The sequence below is a fragment of the Cupressus sempervirens genome, chromosome 4 (assembly GCF_028749045.1).
Source record: "Cupressus sempervirens isolate cs-2001-9-10 chromosome 4, ASM2874904v1, whole genome shotgun sequence".
NCBI lineage: Eukaryota > Viridiplantae > Streptophyta > Pinopsida > Cupressales > Cupressaceae > Cupressus > Cupressus sempervirens.
In genome coordinates, this window is record NC_143121.1 from 392,285,630 (window position 1) to 392,303,094 (window position 17,465).

General features: G+C 40.1%; 1 protein-coding gene across 1 annotated transcript in view; it reads right to left on the reverse strand.

Annotated features, from left to right (window-relative positions):
- Positions 1–1,990: 1,990 nt before the first annotated feature.
- Positions 1,991–17,465, reverse strand: part of LOC149561700 (pentatricopeptide repeat-containing protein At5g15010, mitochondrial-like) — a 107,704-nt gene continuing 92,229 nt past the window's right edge. Inside the window, exon 2 of the mRNA XM_089825245.1 lies at positions 1,991–2,712. The gene's annotated coding sequence lies outside the window, so the exon portion shown is untranslated. The remainder of the gene's footprint in view (positions 2,713–17,465) is intronic.

A 17,465-nucleotide genomic window follows, 5' to 3' on the forward strand; every position in this document is an offset into this window, starting at 1 on the left:
CTGTGGCATTGATGCATAAATGGCTAAGCAATCTCAACTATCAACAAGGTTATTTTCCAAAGCTTTGAAGACCTTTCTGATAGGTTATAAGGCTAAATGAAATAAGACTGAATGAAAGTTGTGACAGAATACAATGAAACGTAGAACAGTTAACCTAGTTTGAGGTCTTCCTAAAAAGAGAGAGCAAATAAAATTGTTACAGATCCAAGAATCAGTGTTTTGAATTGTCCCAACTGAATACTGAGATAAAACCACAAGCATATACAAAACTAGCAAATAGATAAAACCACAGAACCAATACATCCATTCAACAGATAACAAAACTATTTCAGAATCAGAACACAGTAAAAATGATCTAGCTGTGTGCATATTGATGGAGACTATTATTAAGTCTGTGCATCCTATTTCAGTACCAAAACTAGGACATTTGAAGAAAACAAAAACATTAAACTTCAGAGATGCCAAGAGCACAAATATTAAATTTGATAATGCTTCTGATGCTGCTAAAAACAAAGAAATTGCATGAGAAAATCTAGATAAGAATCAATATAGAAATCAAAGGATCAGCATTTGATTTCCTTGTGTGCCTCATGCTTTCTTCAAAAAATCAGTTGCCATGGTAATAAAGGCCTAACTGCGGTGAAATAGGAACTTTTGAATAATCTTGCAACTACCTTAACAGGCATGTATGAAAAATGTAAAAACATAAATAAAGCATGTAAAGTGTTTTATAAAAGGCCACCTCACACAGTTTCTGCTGCAGTCCAAGAAGCAGACATGAACTAGAGATTCATTTTAATAAATACAATATACACATTAGAAAACAGCTCTGTGTATGTTTAGGAGGGCAGTCTTCCGCAAAATTACTACGATCCTTGAGAACTTTAGGTTAAGTTCTATCTGCTTCTTTATGATTGGTTGAATGATTTCAAGATTGTAAATGAAAGAAAATATTTTTAAAAGAGTAAATATAACATAGGTAGATCAGAAAATAGAAAAATACAGTGAAAAAATGATTCATATAATGAAATTCTTATAGATCATAGAATAAAACTTTGCAAACAGTTCCCGGACAGTGGATTAATTGCAGAGCAGCACAGAGAAAACAATAGTCTCTGCCAAGATAGGGAGGGACTAATAATGCTCAGTATAATGCCAAGTTCACCTCAAGAAGTTGTGAAGTTTACATGCATGTGGAATGTGTTCTCAAAATGAGGAAACATCCACCATCAAATCTAACGTTAGATCCATTATATGGAATGTTGCACTTGAAATGAAACAAAAATGAAAGGATTGTCTAAGATGTAGATCATATGCCAAGTTAAATGTTTTAAGTTCTTCTAGAATTTTGGAGCTTATGAGATGTGTTGTCAAAGGACATGTTGTACCCACCACAGATGTAGATCAAGACTTCACCTTGGACCGTCCATTTTTTAAGAAAAACTTCCTGTGTTACTATATATGTTGAAGACAAATGAAGAGAAGATTAAAGAAAACAAGGCTATTGCTGAGCATTTTGAGTGTGAATGGAATACCTGCAAGCCCAACCAGTAACAAAATTGATTCTTCAAAACCCATAATCTAGATAGTAATAATAGGTTGTTGGTAAATGTTGACAAAGGAAGAAAATTGTATGCAGAGCAGGCCAAAACAAGCTATATCAAGAATTTAGCCAATTCAGGGATTGAAAGAATTATTGACAATGTACTTTTAGGCTTCCACACCATGTCTATGCAGTAGTGCTTTAATTCAAAACATTGCAAGTTTTGATACAACTGTAAATTGTATAAATAAAGACTTTTGCCTACAATTCAGCATCTTCTATCAAAGAGAAATTACATTAACATTGGCAACTCCCTATTATATATGTTTTTTAGCCTTTAAGTAATAAATCTAAATATAAATTAGCCTGCCTCATAGCTTAATTTAGTTTGAATATTGAATTTCTTTTAAAATTTCAATTTTTATGCACAGTTAAACCTGTACCATCTAAAGTTTAAATTAATTATATTATTTGAAGATATATCAATGGTTTTCTTCTTTGAATTGAATGTTAATGGATTGATTAGTTAATCCAACTGTTCTGATGCATTGCCTATGTTTCTTATTATGTTGTAATATCCCCGTGGTGAGACAATCCTGTGCCAATACCTCTGCCCCACTCACAGTGGCTCAAGATCAAATGTGCGTTCTCTTTCAAACTCCTTACAATGGCAAAGTATGATGAAACACCAATCAATTTTGTCCGTGATTTAACACATACGACAGTGGTACGACTGCTCCTTCCTTCGTGTGGTGACCTCAATCCCTGTCTCCATACGGCAAGTGCCATATGCCACTCCTACACCCCATACATCACCCTCCTAGTCGTATGGTCATCACTCGGATGTGCCAACTTCTATGAGTTACCAGGTACTACTCTTGATATCATACGGCTCGGTTGTAGGTATACGATCTGCAATACCTTCTTCGCACACCTACAAACTTCCTTCAGTCAACTGCATGAGCTGGTCTAGTGATGTCCCGTGTTGGCGAAGTCTTATCTTGCAATTTGAATTCAAATATGCAAATGAGCAATATTATTATTAATGAAGTCACCAAATACAAGCAGAGAGACATTGTGATGATCCTCAGCTCTTCACATGTTTCATAATTTGTCGTAGAGTAGTACTGAAGTTGCCTTCGGAAGAGCTATGTTGTCTTGATCCCTTGCTGTCACCATTATTAGTATTGCCAAATTATAATATCAATCAACACCAAAAGAAAACACAGAAGCACAGAAAATGATAGTACTACTTCAGATCACAATAAGGAACACAGATTGGTTATTGCTAAAAGCCAACGACATAATTATTTTCAGATAATCTTAGCACTTCAGAATGCAACGGCTTCAGACAAGATCCGAGCCAATACAGATCAAAATGAAGACGATCAACAGATTTGGCACACGAGAGAAATCTAGTAAGGATATTACCAACAGCAGACTAGGCTGGTCCTTTATAATTTAATTTTAAATTTTGGAACCACTTAATTTAATTAAACTATCTTATTAAAATTTGGGGACATCACATATGTGTTTATCTCATTCTTCTTTTTCACCTCCTAGTGTTGTTATTATTGTTAACTAGCTATGTTGCCAATTCAGGTTTAAGTTCAAATACAAGTTCAAAGACCTGATTTTCCGGTACGGAAATTTTGAAATGGTGTTTGGGTTCGTTTGGATCCATTAGAATGTCACATACTAAACAAAAATACCATAAACTTGTGATTATAGCATCATAATTCATATGCTTCAAGTTCAAAATCAAATTATTAAAATGACAATATCAAGTTCAAGTATCATTGTTTCAACTTTCAACAATTGAAATTTCAAACTAAGTTTCAATCAGCTAATGGATTATCTTCTTCTTCTTCTTCTTCTTCTTAATGGCATTAGTTGATTCACATATAGTGTCAAGGTCAATGGGACCAGCTGCACCAATAACATTCTTGCTGTCCAAGTCCTCAGATGTAGCAAATGCAAGTTGAGAAGTGTTGTGGTCTCACAACGCACACCCCCCTAGTCTGAGATTTTCTATACCAGGCTCCTAGTCCGAAGTCTGGGTCATTTTGGACCCTCCGTGGGGTCTGGGAGAAAGCCCAGTGCCTGACTAGGGATGTCCGAGGAATCAGAAATAAATGGAAATGCAGCAACATGTCTCAAATAGAGGGTATTTGCACTTTGGGATAGGTGTGCACATGCACACCTTTAAGAGGTGCCAATATGCGCACCCTTTGGAGGCGCATTGTTGCACAACTCCAAATGTGCAGACCTGTGCACTCATCCCTAGGTGCATTGTTTCCTCAAGGTCTATATCAAACCTATATTAGACCTCAGACACCCTAGACTTCAGTCATTCCACTCTTGCTCTTTGATATTGCCAAACCTCTTGCAAGTGCGCTCCTCCATCAAAAGCTTCCCCTGCACACACAGCAAACAAAGGTCAAACATCTACATGAAGGTGCGCATGTGCGCACCTCCGCAAACCCAAAGACCAAAGCTAAAACCTAAAAACAACAAATAAAAAAAAAACTTAAGACACCTAATGCTTATGAAGGTGCGCACGTGCGCACCTCCGCGCCCTAAAAGAAAAAGCCTAAACTAAGACTTAGACTTCCTTCCCCCCCCCAGATGCACTGCACACATGCGCACCTCACCAAGGTGCGAAACCACACAAAAAGTCATTCAAAGGCTAAATATAGCACACTAGCGCACCTACAAGGGTACGCTAGGTGCATTGAAGATCATTACAAAGCATTCTGGGGGGGGCGCTGTTTACTGTCATGTTTTGCATAATTTTGACCTATGTGGGAGTCCATTAGAGTCTGTTTTAGGTCAAGTTTTAACCTTCCAATTAATGTTTCTTGTTCTTGTACACATCGGATGGCATCATCATCCTCTTCCTTGGCAAAGAAAGTGGCTCCAAAACCGATAACATTAAAATATCAAGGGGTACCCAAAAAGCTAAGGTTTCAAGATGGATATTCGAAGATCAAAGATACAGAACTCGGACACATTGATTGGAATGCATTCCTTACAATCTGCAACAAGCCTAAAGAGAGGTCTGCAATGGTATTAGCATTCATCCGGTTTGGCCTTGTGAATGCAGCATCCCATCCAACATCAGTTCAATCCTTAAAACTAATAATGACCCTTGTGGAACACTATGACCGAAGAGAAGGTCATTAAGAGCGTCACATGAGAGATAGTCCTCGACCTCCAACCCCGGAACATCAAGAAAGTATTTTACCTCCTAAGGGAAGATCAATATTTGCAAGTCTCATTTGAAGGGGCAGAGAGATGGTACAGGGAGAATGAGAAAGCCACAAAGGAAATAGTTCAATCCTCCTTCCTGATTGACAGAACATCAGTTGGCCGCAGAGTGGGCAAAGTTGATATGACAAGGGGTTACGTGAAGGATAATATTGGATATGCAATTGTGCTATTGAGCAGACTTATGGGCCTCCCAGTAGTAGGTCACCTCCAAACCTAGATGGTCCACTTCATTGAAACCATCAAAATGGCAAAGATGTCAATTGATTGGGCTACCATCCTAAGTGACAACTTGGATAAGCAATTAGTAGCCATCAAAGCCAATCCATGCTTCTATATGACATCATACATGGTGTATTTTTTGGCCGCTAGAACCACGGATTACCCAAGCCTTTACAAATGGGGAAGCATGCAAGATGCAAATGCTTGGCCCTATGTGGTATATCCACAATTGGTGAAGAAGCTCCCACTGCAAAGTGTGGAATACAGAGTGGAGAACGACGGGTTTATTTTCGCAATCATCAAGTTCATTGAAGGCACCTATGCCAAAAGAATGTCAGTAGAGGCAGCAGCCAGAATCACAAAGATCAGCGCCTACTACATTCAATTTAAGACCTTCACTTATCTTCCAGTAGCTAGTACTCTACTATGTCCAAAGAAGCTCCCAAGATATCCATCAAATAGGCGTATGCTTTTGGAGATTGCATGCCAACTCACTTCTGCATATGATAGAGTGAGAAGACAACACAAGAAGACATGGGTCTAGCCCATCACAATTGGTGCCTTTGAGGTGAAGCAAAAGTAGGATATTGCCACCTTGACTTTGAGTGGGATCAATATCCCCTGAAAGAATACAACTCCCCTCACCCATACTTTGATAACATTGGGACGGTACAGCACTTGGCAAGGAAAGAATTTGTATAGGAAGAAGCGTTGGAAGATCATTGGATGAATGCTATAGATGACTACGATGTCCGTATACGGGACTATTGTAGGATGACTCTATACTTAGCAGAAAAAGTGCTAAAGATGAAGATTCCTCTCAAGGCCGTGGAACAGGATGCCCCAGATGTTATGGATCCTTTATACAACAGGGATAAAATCTATGACCAACCAATAATGAATGTTGAAAAAGGGAGGGATGAGAACAATGATATAAATCATCAGGCTAGGCACATAGTCGAGTTGACAAAAGAATGGATCAAGAAGCCATTTAGAATGGATCCAATTCCTCAAGCCATACCCTTAAAAGCCACAACAAGGCCGATCAAAGGTAAAGGTGCAAAGGTCATCGTACCAACCTTCCCCACTCAATCCCTAGTAAGGCCGGAAATGGTACATCAACATGAGCAAGAGGATGAGTACTTTGAAGCTGAACAGGGAAAAAAGAGGAAGAGAGTACCTTCTAGGGAAAAGAAGCAAACAGCTCAAGCACAGGCACCTCCACAAGAATAGATACAACCTAAACAAGGTAGGCCTCAAATACAAGAGCCAGCCCAAGAGCCGCAAGAGAAGGTATAGCCGAAAGAATAAGTAGAGGACCAGAGGGTACCACCAGTAGCAACTGAAGAGGAAGAAGCCTCCCCTTCAACTCCAAAGAAGGCAAGAGTTGAATCAACTGTGATGAGAACACGTAGAAGCAGACTAAAGAAGAAAAACACTCCGTCCCCACAAGTGCCTGAGACCATCCTAGAAGCGGAAGATGAAGAAGGGGAGCAAATTGAATTTGTCCCCTTAAGCCAAAGAACCCGCTTGGCTAAGGCAACAGAGGAAGAGAGGAGAAGAAGCTCTATAGTGACACCTCCATCTGCTCCAAGGGAGCCCATCCAAGTGTCAACTTTAGAAGATGAATAGCAAAAATGGATAGTCGATATGGACATTCAAGAAACTAATGTCTTCGACCTCTCTAACTTTCATTTCATGCCAATGGGCACTGAGATGGTGGCAGAGAAAATAAGAGATACTACCACGAGTGAACACGTAGGAGAGGATTGGAATCAATTGCCAACTCTTCCTCAAGGACCTCTGGGTATTCCACCACCACCATCTCAGGATTTGGCATTTTTGGATAAAGGGTCAATGACTCCACTTCCTCTGAGTGCTCAAGAAGAGACAGAAGAACAACAAACTGAGGAAGGGGAGTTCCAACAACACCATGCTGATGAAATATCCGAGGAAGGACAAATACTAGAAGAGCCTCAAGATGCAAAGACTAGGACCTTAGCCCAACCAGACACAGAAACTCCAATTGAAGATCTTTCTCGATAGGAGAAGACTCCAGAGAGGACTGATAAGGGAAAGAAGCCTACAATAGGACCAACCTTTTCAGCCAAGTACATGTCTCTTATGGGCACCGCGCCGACATGGCTAAAGAGGGAGCTTTTGTTTCGCCAGAAAAGGCAGCTAGCCCTGACAACCGAGGAGGGAATGAAGGAGTTAGTAAAATCAATCAAGAGGCTTGAGCCACCTAAGGGTTATGCGCGAACATTGGCCTTCATAATGAAGAACCAAGATTAAGACCTACTTGCACATTATGCCATTCCTCCTCATGCTGATACCAAACAACTAACTCCTAAAGACTACCAAATCAAGGTCATGTTGGGAGCACCCATGGTAGATACAGCCCAAGTGATGATCATTGCAGGCATGAAAGAGGTGTTCAGGTACATGCACCAAGATGAGTTAGAGTTGATAATGTTGTGAAAGTAGAATGAGCTACGCAAAGGCTATTTGAACGAAGTTGTGGGCCCCATCAACCTGGAAAATCTAGAGATTGCTCTTGTAGCAGCATTAAAGAGAAAAGGGACAGAAACAACGCAGTTGGATCCATTTTTGGAAGCATGTTAGCAATGGCATGACACTTTTGAGAAGGGAGTGCAAATAATACAGGGTAATTTGAACCTATTGCACCACACCAAGTCAAGTGCCGACAAGTTGGTTTCCATTGTGAACCAAGATTTTGGGCTAATGGATGAAGTACATACCTAGGCTAAAGACCTACAGGTTTTGAGATCAATAAAAGGTCAAAGGTATCATATGCCAATGGAGATATATGCGGCTGACAAGCTTGATAAGCTCGATGATTGGATAGAGAAAATATCGATATGTAATAAGGTTATGAAAGGATTGCATGATGAGATTCAGCGGATTAAAGATAAGGCTTAAGAGCATTTTTTAGAAGTGGAGAGGTATTACAATGCTACTAGCCTTGAGATTTTTGAGGATGAGTCAAAAACCAAGCTTTTTGCGGTGCAACCAGTTGTCCAACAATTCAAAGCTACATTTGAATAAGCTTCATCAGAAGATGACATTAGACAGGCCTTAAAAACCGAAGAAGCACTGTTGGAATTGGACACCAAGCTTGAGGATTTTGCAAAAACAAGGATCAAAGTAAGAAATTACTGGCAACTAGTAAAGGATAAGTATGAGGGTCTAAATTTATCAGAAGCTACTCAAGTGACTGGGATAATAGAGTAGTTTAAGAGCAAACATCTAGACATTGTTTTCGTGTAAAGAGGGAAAAAACCTAGATGCTTTTGACACTTAAAAGAATATTGGATTTTTTGGAACCTGTCACCAAGGTGCGCAGGTGCGCTTTTCACAGAGGTGCGCCGACAGTTTTGAGTAAGAAGCAGTGCGCCGACAGTTAACTGCCAATTCCTAATTTAGAGCATTTCATGCATCAAAAACGCATTTTGACAACAGTTCAACTCCCAGAAATGCCTAGAAAAGGTCGAGCTTCCAGTTTTAGAGCTTCCAAAGACTCCTAGATCATCTCATGGCTTCTATTTTCTTATCTACTCATTCTTTTATTCTTTTGTGTCATGTAAAGGCTCATGCACCCATTAATGAATATAAACAGGGGTGGAGACCTACTTAGCACCATTTAGAGAGTCAGTTTGTATATAATTAGATTTGTTTTATTAGTTTTTAGCACGAGTTTGCATTTTAAGAAGTCTCACTCCTAACACAAAGGGAGGAGATGATTTCTTATAAATACATGGATGTAATATGTACTCCAAGCCATTATTTTGATGCAATAATATATGCTATTGGTGCTCTCATTCTGAGTGTATTATTCTTGTCGGAGTGTTATTTTTGTGATTGCGTGTTCATGAATAATAATGGAGCTAATGGTTTTATTGTGTTGTTATGATTGTGCGATCTTTTAGTTCTGGTGTTTGCCTCGTGTTAACGAATTCCACTAACGTAACGAATTGGAGAAAAGATCACCTATTGTTCTTGCATAACGTCTTGTCTTGCATGAGCGCACTTTTTGTGGCCTTGCGATTTGATGAAACGTCAAACATCTTTTGGTTTATATTAAGTTTCCATCGACGATTGCATCAATGGAATTGAGGAAACATTGCTCCTATTTTCATTGGTATCCTACCTGATCTTTTTGACAATTTAATTCGCGAACATGTTGTTACCATTGTTCATGTCTGTTAGGAATTTCCCTTTCAAGTTATTTGCTTTAAACTCTCGTTACCTTATCTTTTCTATTTGCTTTTCTAACACCTCGTTAAAATAGGAATTCATATAGTTGCATCAATAAATTGCATTCATCATAAAAACAAAAAATACCAAAAATATATTTCTTTTGTGGTTACTTTTCGAACAGTAACAGATCAAACAAATTATCCGAAATTGGTTCGAACCAGCAAAGACCTCCTCGTTAACATACACATTTATCTTCAATTAAGCAAATTTCAATAGGTTGTAAGACTACCTAGAACCATGGAGATGAACCTTGTTTAGCTTTTCAAGAGAGGGATTCGAAAAGATCCCTTTAGTTTAGCATCGTGCAAAATGACAGCTCAACAAGGAGTGGAAGGATACAAGTTTGTATGCTCTATACTCATATCCCATATCTTCAACTTCCCTTGTTTATATTCATTTTACTTGTATGTAAGGAGATACAAGTTCGAATTCGCATATACTAAGTTCTCTGCTATTTTTTATTACTGAGTGAATGAAAGAATATGTTCTCCAATTTCTTCCTAATGCAAATTAACTAGCAACCTATGAAGACAAAACAAAGTAAATAATATATATTAAATTATTAAAGTTATAAAAGAACTAGCAACCTATGAAGACAAAGTAAATTAAAATAATTTGAATAAAACTTATTTGAGATATAATTTTGATTGTGAGGGGCTCCAACAATTGGAATCATTAGCCATGGAAGTACCACCAACTATGAGCATCCTTCTTAAATCGATAATGAAGAGTGTCATTACTTAGACCTCTTGCATCCACAAACTCTATGAACTCATCTACAATCGAATCTCACATATCATCATCAGGAAAGAGTCCAAGCAATGTTGCCTTCTACCCATCAGACACTCCTAAATCTCTATATGGTAGAAGCCTTCCTAGCATTTCAAAAAAATTGTTTGTTGTAATAGTTTCGTGTCAATGCATAGGCAAGAAGAACTAGAGTGGTCATCTTGTTCCATGTTTTAACAAAAATTGCTTACAATTGTTTGAAGGTCTCCTAAGGGTCTCACTCTTTTTCCTTCATAATTTTCCTCACCTTCTCAAACATTGAGTTGATGTCATCATACACCTCTCCAATTTGAGGCCTATCCATGTCAGTGCAGCAAAGAAAGTTGTAGTGTTCCAACCCGCGGAAGACAAATTTTCTCTTTCCAAATTCGCTAAACCATAAGTAACTTGAAGGCATGGTTCAGTGAGGAAATGAAGGTCATACACTGCAAGTGATCTAACCGTACGATGTCTGGAAAGTTGGCCATACGGTATCCAAAGTACGGTAGGTAGAGGTGCTCCTAAAACTGTACGGTGGTAGCAAGGGAAGGAGGTCGTACGGAGTAGATGAAGGGTGTACGGGTCAAATGAAAGGTGGCATATGGTGTGTAGGGAAGGTATGCCATACGGTGTGAAAACAAAGCAGGTAGGACACTAGAAATTGCAAGTCGTACGATGAGTGATAGTTTGGCATTTGGGGAGAGCCAAGATGGTTGTATGGGGAGTTGGTGAAGGGTGCGTGGTGGAGTGGAGGCCGTACACGCAATGAAAGGTCGTACGGGGTCGCCTTGATATTGCACAGAAAGTGTTTGAGCCACAATAAATGCAACAGGTTCAGACAAAATACAAGTAGATCAGACACAATAATAGAAAACTTGAATATGAATAATCCCTTCAATAGATGCCAAAGATGATGCTCTGAATTGCCAGATCTGAGCGAAGTAATACATGCAACAACGGAATAGGGTGAGCATTGAATCCCACCGAAACCGCACGAGCCAAATAGGGAAGGTCTTTCACTTCCGAAATGGCGAATTACAGAGAACTCCAACAGGAATTCACATTACAGAGAAAATAATCCAAAAAGCATGCCTATAGACTACCTACAAGTCGTGCTTAAATAAATGTTGGGAAACTTTTGAAGGTGTACAAAGATAGCCGACAGAGACACAAACTACGGAAACAAAATAAAAATGGGTCCGAGATACATTAAATCAATCGACCCGTTACAAAAGTTTGATTTATTATTTTTTTTATAACGGGAACATTACAGTCCTCCCGTCCCAAATTTTGCTTGTCCTCAAGCAAATGCAACGCCAGGTGTTGGAGAATGTGCTCGCCCTCCCATGTCGCGTCATCCAACAGCATGTGTCGCCAACGTACCAAGTATTCCTTCACAGTGCGGTTTCGTAGGGCCCTCTTAAGTACTTCGAGGATCTCAACTAGTTCCAAAATAAGCTTTCCTTCTTCATTGAGTGGCGGAAGGTTGGTAGCAACCATGACGTTTTTCCCTATGGCTTTCTTCAAATAAGAGACATGGAAGACATTATGAATATGGCTACCCGCCGGAAGTTCCAGCTCATAGGCAACTTCACCAATGCGGCGAGTTACACGATAGGGGCCACAGAATCGAGGTTCCAATTTCTCTTTTCCCTTTTCCTTCAATGAGGATTGTCGATATGGCTGGAGCCGGAGATAGACCAAATCCCCCACTTCGAAACTTCTCTCTATTCTGTGTCTGTCGGCATACATCTGTTGATTTTGTGCCCTCTGTAGATTTTCCTTCAAGCATCTCAGAATGTCTTGTCCCTCCTGAAGCCAATCCCTTTCCCTTGGTGCGCAATTGACACCTAGAACTGTGTCGATGAAGGAAAGGGGTTCGTACCCGTATAGAGCTTTGAAGGGTGCCATTACGATGGATGTGGTACGTGGCATTGTAGCAATATTCTCCCAAATGGATCCATTTTAACCACGCTCTTGTTGTGCCAAAATGTAGTTCCGAAGGTAGCCTTCGAGCCATTTGTTCACAATCTTTGTTTGTTCATCTACCTACAGGTGGTAACTTTACTTGGCAATAGTTTTGTCCCTGCCATTCGAAACAGTTATGTCCAGAAGATACTGATGAATCATCCATCCCGATCACTGACGATGTTTCTGGGTAACCCGTGCAGATGAAAGACTTCTCTAAAGAACAAATCAGCAACTTGTGCAACCTGAAGGTCGGAGGGGATGGCGAAGAAATGTGCATACTTTGTCAATTTGTCAACCACCACGAAAATATAATCATTTCCGTTCACCTTGGGAAGCCCTGTTATGAAATCCATCGATATACTTTCCCACTTACGTTCGGGAATTGGCAAAGGTTGTAGCAGCCCAGCAGGTAGAGTATGTTTAGACTTGTTCTGCTGGCAGACCGTACACTCTCTTACATATTGCAACATGTCCCCTTTAAGTCTTTTCCATGAAAACCTCTCTTGAAGACTTCTGTAAGTTTTGAGGAAACTCAAGTGTCCAGCTAGGGGTGAGTTGTGGACTTCCTTCAAGATTTTCTGCTTTAGTTTGGATTCTGGCACCAAATATATCCGGTTTTTATAGTAGATGATGTCATCCACCACTCTATACTGATCATCGTGGGTGTGGCCATCCAATATTTCACAGGCAAATGTATTTTTGGAATATTCCACTAACAGATGTGCCTTCCAATCAACTGAAAATGGTCTAGTGAGCAGATGGTGGGTTTTCGGGACAAGGCATTTGCAACCACATTGTTTTTCCCTTTCACATATTCAATGTCAAAATCAAAAGCTTGAATCTTGCTTACCCATTTTTGTTGTCGTTCATTCAAGTCTCGTTGCTCCAGAAAATATCTCAAACTATTGTGATCCGTACAGATGACAAACTTGTCTCCCAGCAAATATTGCCGAAACTTGGTTAATGCATGAACGATGGCCAACATTTCTTTGTTGTAGATGGAATATAAGCGTTCTGTTGATGTAAGCTTCCTTCGCTCATAAGCGATGGGTTGTCTATCTTGCATCAGTACCGCTCCAATGCCTTCCCTAGACGTGTCGCATTCCAAAATGAACAGTTGAGTGAAATCAGGTAGTGCAAGGCAAGATAAGTGCTCATGGCCTCTTTCAGCTTATCAAAGTTGAGTTGTGCCTTTTCATTCCACTAGAAAGACCCCTTCTTTGTTAGATCCGTTAAGGGTGCGCTGAGTTGAGAGAATCCTTTAACGAACCTCCTATAGTAACTGCACAGTCCGAAAAATCCTCGCAAATCCGTGAGTGATTTTGGGGGAGGCCTGTCAAGGATAGCCTGAATCTTCTCCTGATGCACTTGAACTCCGTATTTACTGACAACATGCCCCAAGTACAATATTTTTGTCATACCAAATTCACATTTGAACTGTTTGGCGAACAAGGATTGTTCCTCCATGATACTTAGAACTTCATTCAGATGCTTCAAGTGCTCCTCCCATGTCCTACTATAAACAAGGAGATCATCAAAGAATACCAATAAATACTTACGCAATTGTTTGTTGAAGATGCGGTTCATGCATGATTGAAATGTAGCAGGTGCATTGGTCAATCCGAACGACATGACCAGAAACTCATAATGTCCGTAGTGACAACGGAAAGCCGTCTTCTCCACATCTTCCCTCATGCAAATTTGATGGTATCCAGAACGGAGATCTATTTTTTTAAAATAGACCGCGCCATGCAATTCATCCAACAGTTCATCTATCCTTGGAATGGGATATCTATTCTTTATTGTTTATTTGTTCAACGTATGGTAGTCCACAAACATGCACATCATCCCATCCTTCTTTTTGACCAATACCACAGATGATGCGAATGGGCTAGAACTAGGACGGATCCATCCTTTCTCTAGCAATTCATTAATCATCCTTTCGATCTCATCTTTGAATTTCTTGGGATGGCGGTACGGTGTGGTTATGATTGGCTTTGCTCCTAATTCCGACTCGATAGTGTGTTCAAACCCACAATGAGGTGGTATGCCAGGAGGAATATCCATGAAAACTTTATCATGTCTAATTAAAATATCCTAAAGTTCATCATCCTATGGAGGTGTTCGATGCCCCTTTATAGGTTCCACCGAGATAAAACAATGCGCAGCCCATGCAACATCATCGTACCAAAAAATTGTCTCCATCTGATGCGTAGAAACTTCCTTCAGACCTTCATTTGTCATTCCTTGGAGGACAACCTTCTTTCCGTCAACAACAAAAGTGAAGTCCATCCATTTGAAACTCTTGAGTGTATTCATCAAGGGTCTCCATCCACTGTATGCCAGGAATAACTTCCATGTCAGCTAGGTCCACTATGAAGAAATCCTCAGTCATCGTGTGATTCGCCATTGTGATACCTAGCTAAGGAACAAGGTGCGTACAGGGCAAGAAAGTCCCTCCAACGACCTTGACCTGAAAGCCTGTGCGCCTCCGTAGGTAGACTTCTTCTTTTTACCAAGGATGAGTTTATGAAATTTAGAGTAGCTCCTCTATCCAACATCACCGTAACCCTTTATCCTTGAAGGGTACCCCATACACGAAAAACTATGCACCTCGGACTGCCGGCCAAGGCAATGGTTCCCCGGCATTGTACCAAAGCAGCAATTCTCTCCGTACGATTTAAATTGATGTTGGTGTCATTGTGGGGTTGGTTATCTTCGGCCAGCATTACTTCCTATTTGTCCTCATCATCGAACACGACATCAATGTAATGGATCTTCCACTTTCTGAGACATCAATGGCCAGGCTCCTAAGGTCCCTTGCAATTGAAACACAATTTCTTCCTTCGGAGTTCCTCTCTGGTAGCTTCATCAAATGTCGACTTCTTGGGCGGACGTTTGTCCTTCGAAAACATTGGCGGTTTAGAATGTGAGTAACTTCGAGAGGATGATGTCAATGACGATGCCATACTCTATGCTTTATTAATTGCTTCTGACAGGGTGGCAGGATTGAAACCCTTTACCTAACCTTTCAGAGGTTCTGTCGATCCGTCCATGAAGAGCACTACCTGTCTTCTTTCGAAAATGTCTGTGACCAAAACAGAGAGTTTATGAAATTTTGCAATGAACTGATCGACTGATCCAGTTTGTCTCAGTTGTGCCAAATCTTTGAAATTGAGCTCCAAATCTTTACCATCACATCGTTCTATCAATCTCTCCGTGAATTCCGCATAAGTATTTATTTGATCATGCCCTAATGTGATGGTGTCGTGGTGCCACCATTCGTGCGCAACTCCCTCCAAGTGCAGCGCGGCAAATTTGATTGCTTCTTCTGGCATAGGATTCAGCTAAAAGTAGGTATCGGCTTTTATTATCCACACTTGTGCAGATATGGAACTGGATCTGTCAAATGGAGACAAATTTAGCTTACTCAACTTTCTTCTAAGATCATCGTTAAAGTATCCTCTATTTCCATCTCCCAAATATCTCATTCTCAGATCCGTGTAATCTTTGTAGGATATATCTTCTTCAAGGTTTGCATTCTTCCAGTCTTCTCTCAATTGTTCTTGCATCTCTTCGAAGGTTGGCTGTCTCCCTCCGTGTTGTGCCTTCGTCCGTGGTGGAAAAGTCAACATGGAAGGTCGAGAGCGTGCTAGCTGAGGGTTTGATTTACCCGACACCGAGTCCGCAGTGTAACCATTTTATTCTCTAGATATTTTGTTGTCCGCCAACTTCTTGAGAGTTTCTTCCATGAGTTGTGTATCAGTGATCAATGTCTGATTCCTGGCAAGTTCCCTTAGTAGTGCCACAAGTTCGACAGTGGTCGGTTCCAATTCAACAGCCATTCGATCAACGGAATGTGTCCTCTTTCGGCTATAAACTCTCATTCACTGTCCACAGGCTAGCAGGATTGAAGTGCTCTGATACCATTGTAGTGTTCCAATCCCAAGGAAGACAAATTTTCTTTGTTTCCAAATTCATTAAACGACAAGTAATTGGAAGGCGTGATTCGGTGAGGAAATGAAGGTCGTACGCTACAAGTAATCTAACCGTACGATGTTTGGAAAGTTGGTCGTACGGTATCCAAAGTACGGTAGGTGGAGGTGCTACTAAAGTCGTACAGTGGTAGCAGGGGAAGGAGGTCGTACGGAGTAGATGAAGGGTGTATGGGTCAAATGGAAGGTGGCGTATGGTGTGTAGGGCAGGTATGTCGTATGATGTGAAAAAAAGCAGTCAAAACACTAGAAATTTTAGGCCGTACGATGAGTGATAGTTTGGCGTGTGGAGAAGCCAAGATGGTCGTATGGGGAGTTGGTGAAGGGTGCATGGTGGAGTGGAGGTCGTACAAGCAATGAAAGGTCGTACGGGGTTGCCTTGATATTGCACGGAAAGTGTTTGAGCCACAATAAATGCAACACGTTCAAACAGAATACAAGTAGATCAGACACAAAAATAGAAAACTTGAATATGAATAATCCCTTCAATAGATGCCAAAGATGATGCTCTGATTGCCAGATCTGAGCAAAGTAATACATGCAACAACGGAATAGGGTGAGGGTTGAGTCCCACTGAAACTACCCAAGCCAAATAGGGAAGGTCTTTCACTTCCAAAATGGCAAATTACAAAGAACTCCAACAGGAATTCGCAATACAGAGAAAATAATCCAAAAAGCATGCCTACAGACTACCTACAAGCCATGCTTAAATACCTGTCGAGAAACTTTCTGAGGGAGTACAAAGATAGCGGACAGCAACACAAACTACAGAAACAAAATAAAAATGGGTCTGAGATACATTAAATCAATTGGCCCATTACAAAAGTTTGATTTATTATTTATTTTATAACGGGAACATTACAAAAGCTCATAAGGTGCTCCTTGAAGCAAAGGAGATACTCCACATGATCCCACCATGAGTCATGCAATATCCTTCCCTTAATTCTTGTTGCCCTCTCACTGTTGTTTTGCCTCCATATAGACCAATTATTGTTGACAACCATATTGCAAAGTGTCACTTTCACTTACTTTTACAAGTCATCTCAAGACGAAAAATGTTAGATGCAAAATAGATCTCAATAACCTATAATAGAATTTAAAGCAAATAAGTATATTTAAAGAGACAAACCTTAAATACATGTTACACAAACAAATAATGAAAATTAAAATAATAATTTATTTAATAAAATTACAACTTCAAGTTCACTTAACTTCAATAGGTCCAAACTGGAAAATACTCTAAAAATTCCTTGAGTAAATGTGGTCGTTTGTGATGAACATCTAGATGTCCTTAGCCTCCGCATACCTCTTTGATCCACACAATTTTATTCCCAATCCTTTGTGGAATAAGATTGAGTGGACCACACAAGGTGTCCAAAAGATATACTAATATCGCTCTTCCACTAACAAACCAG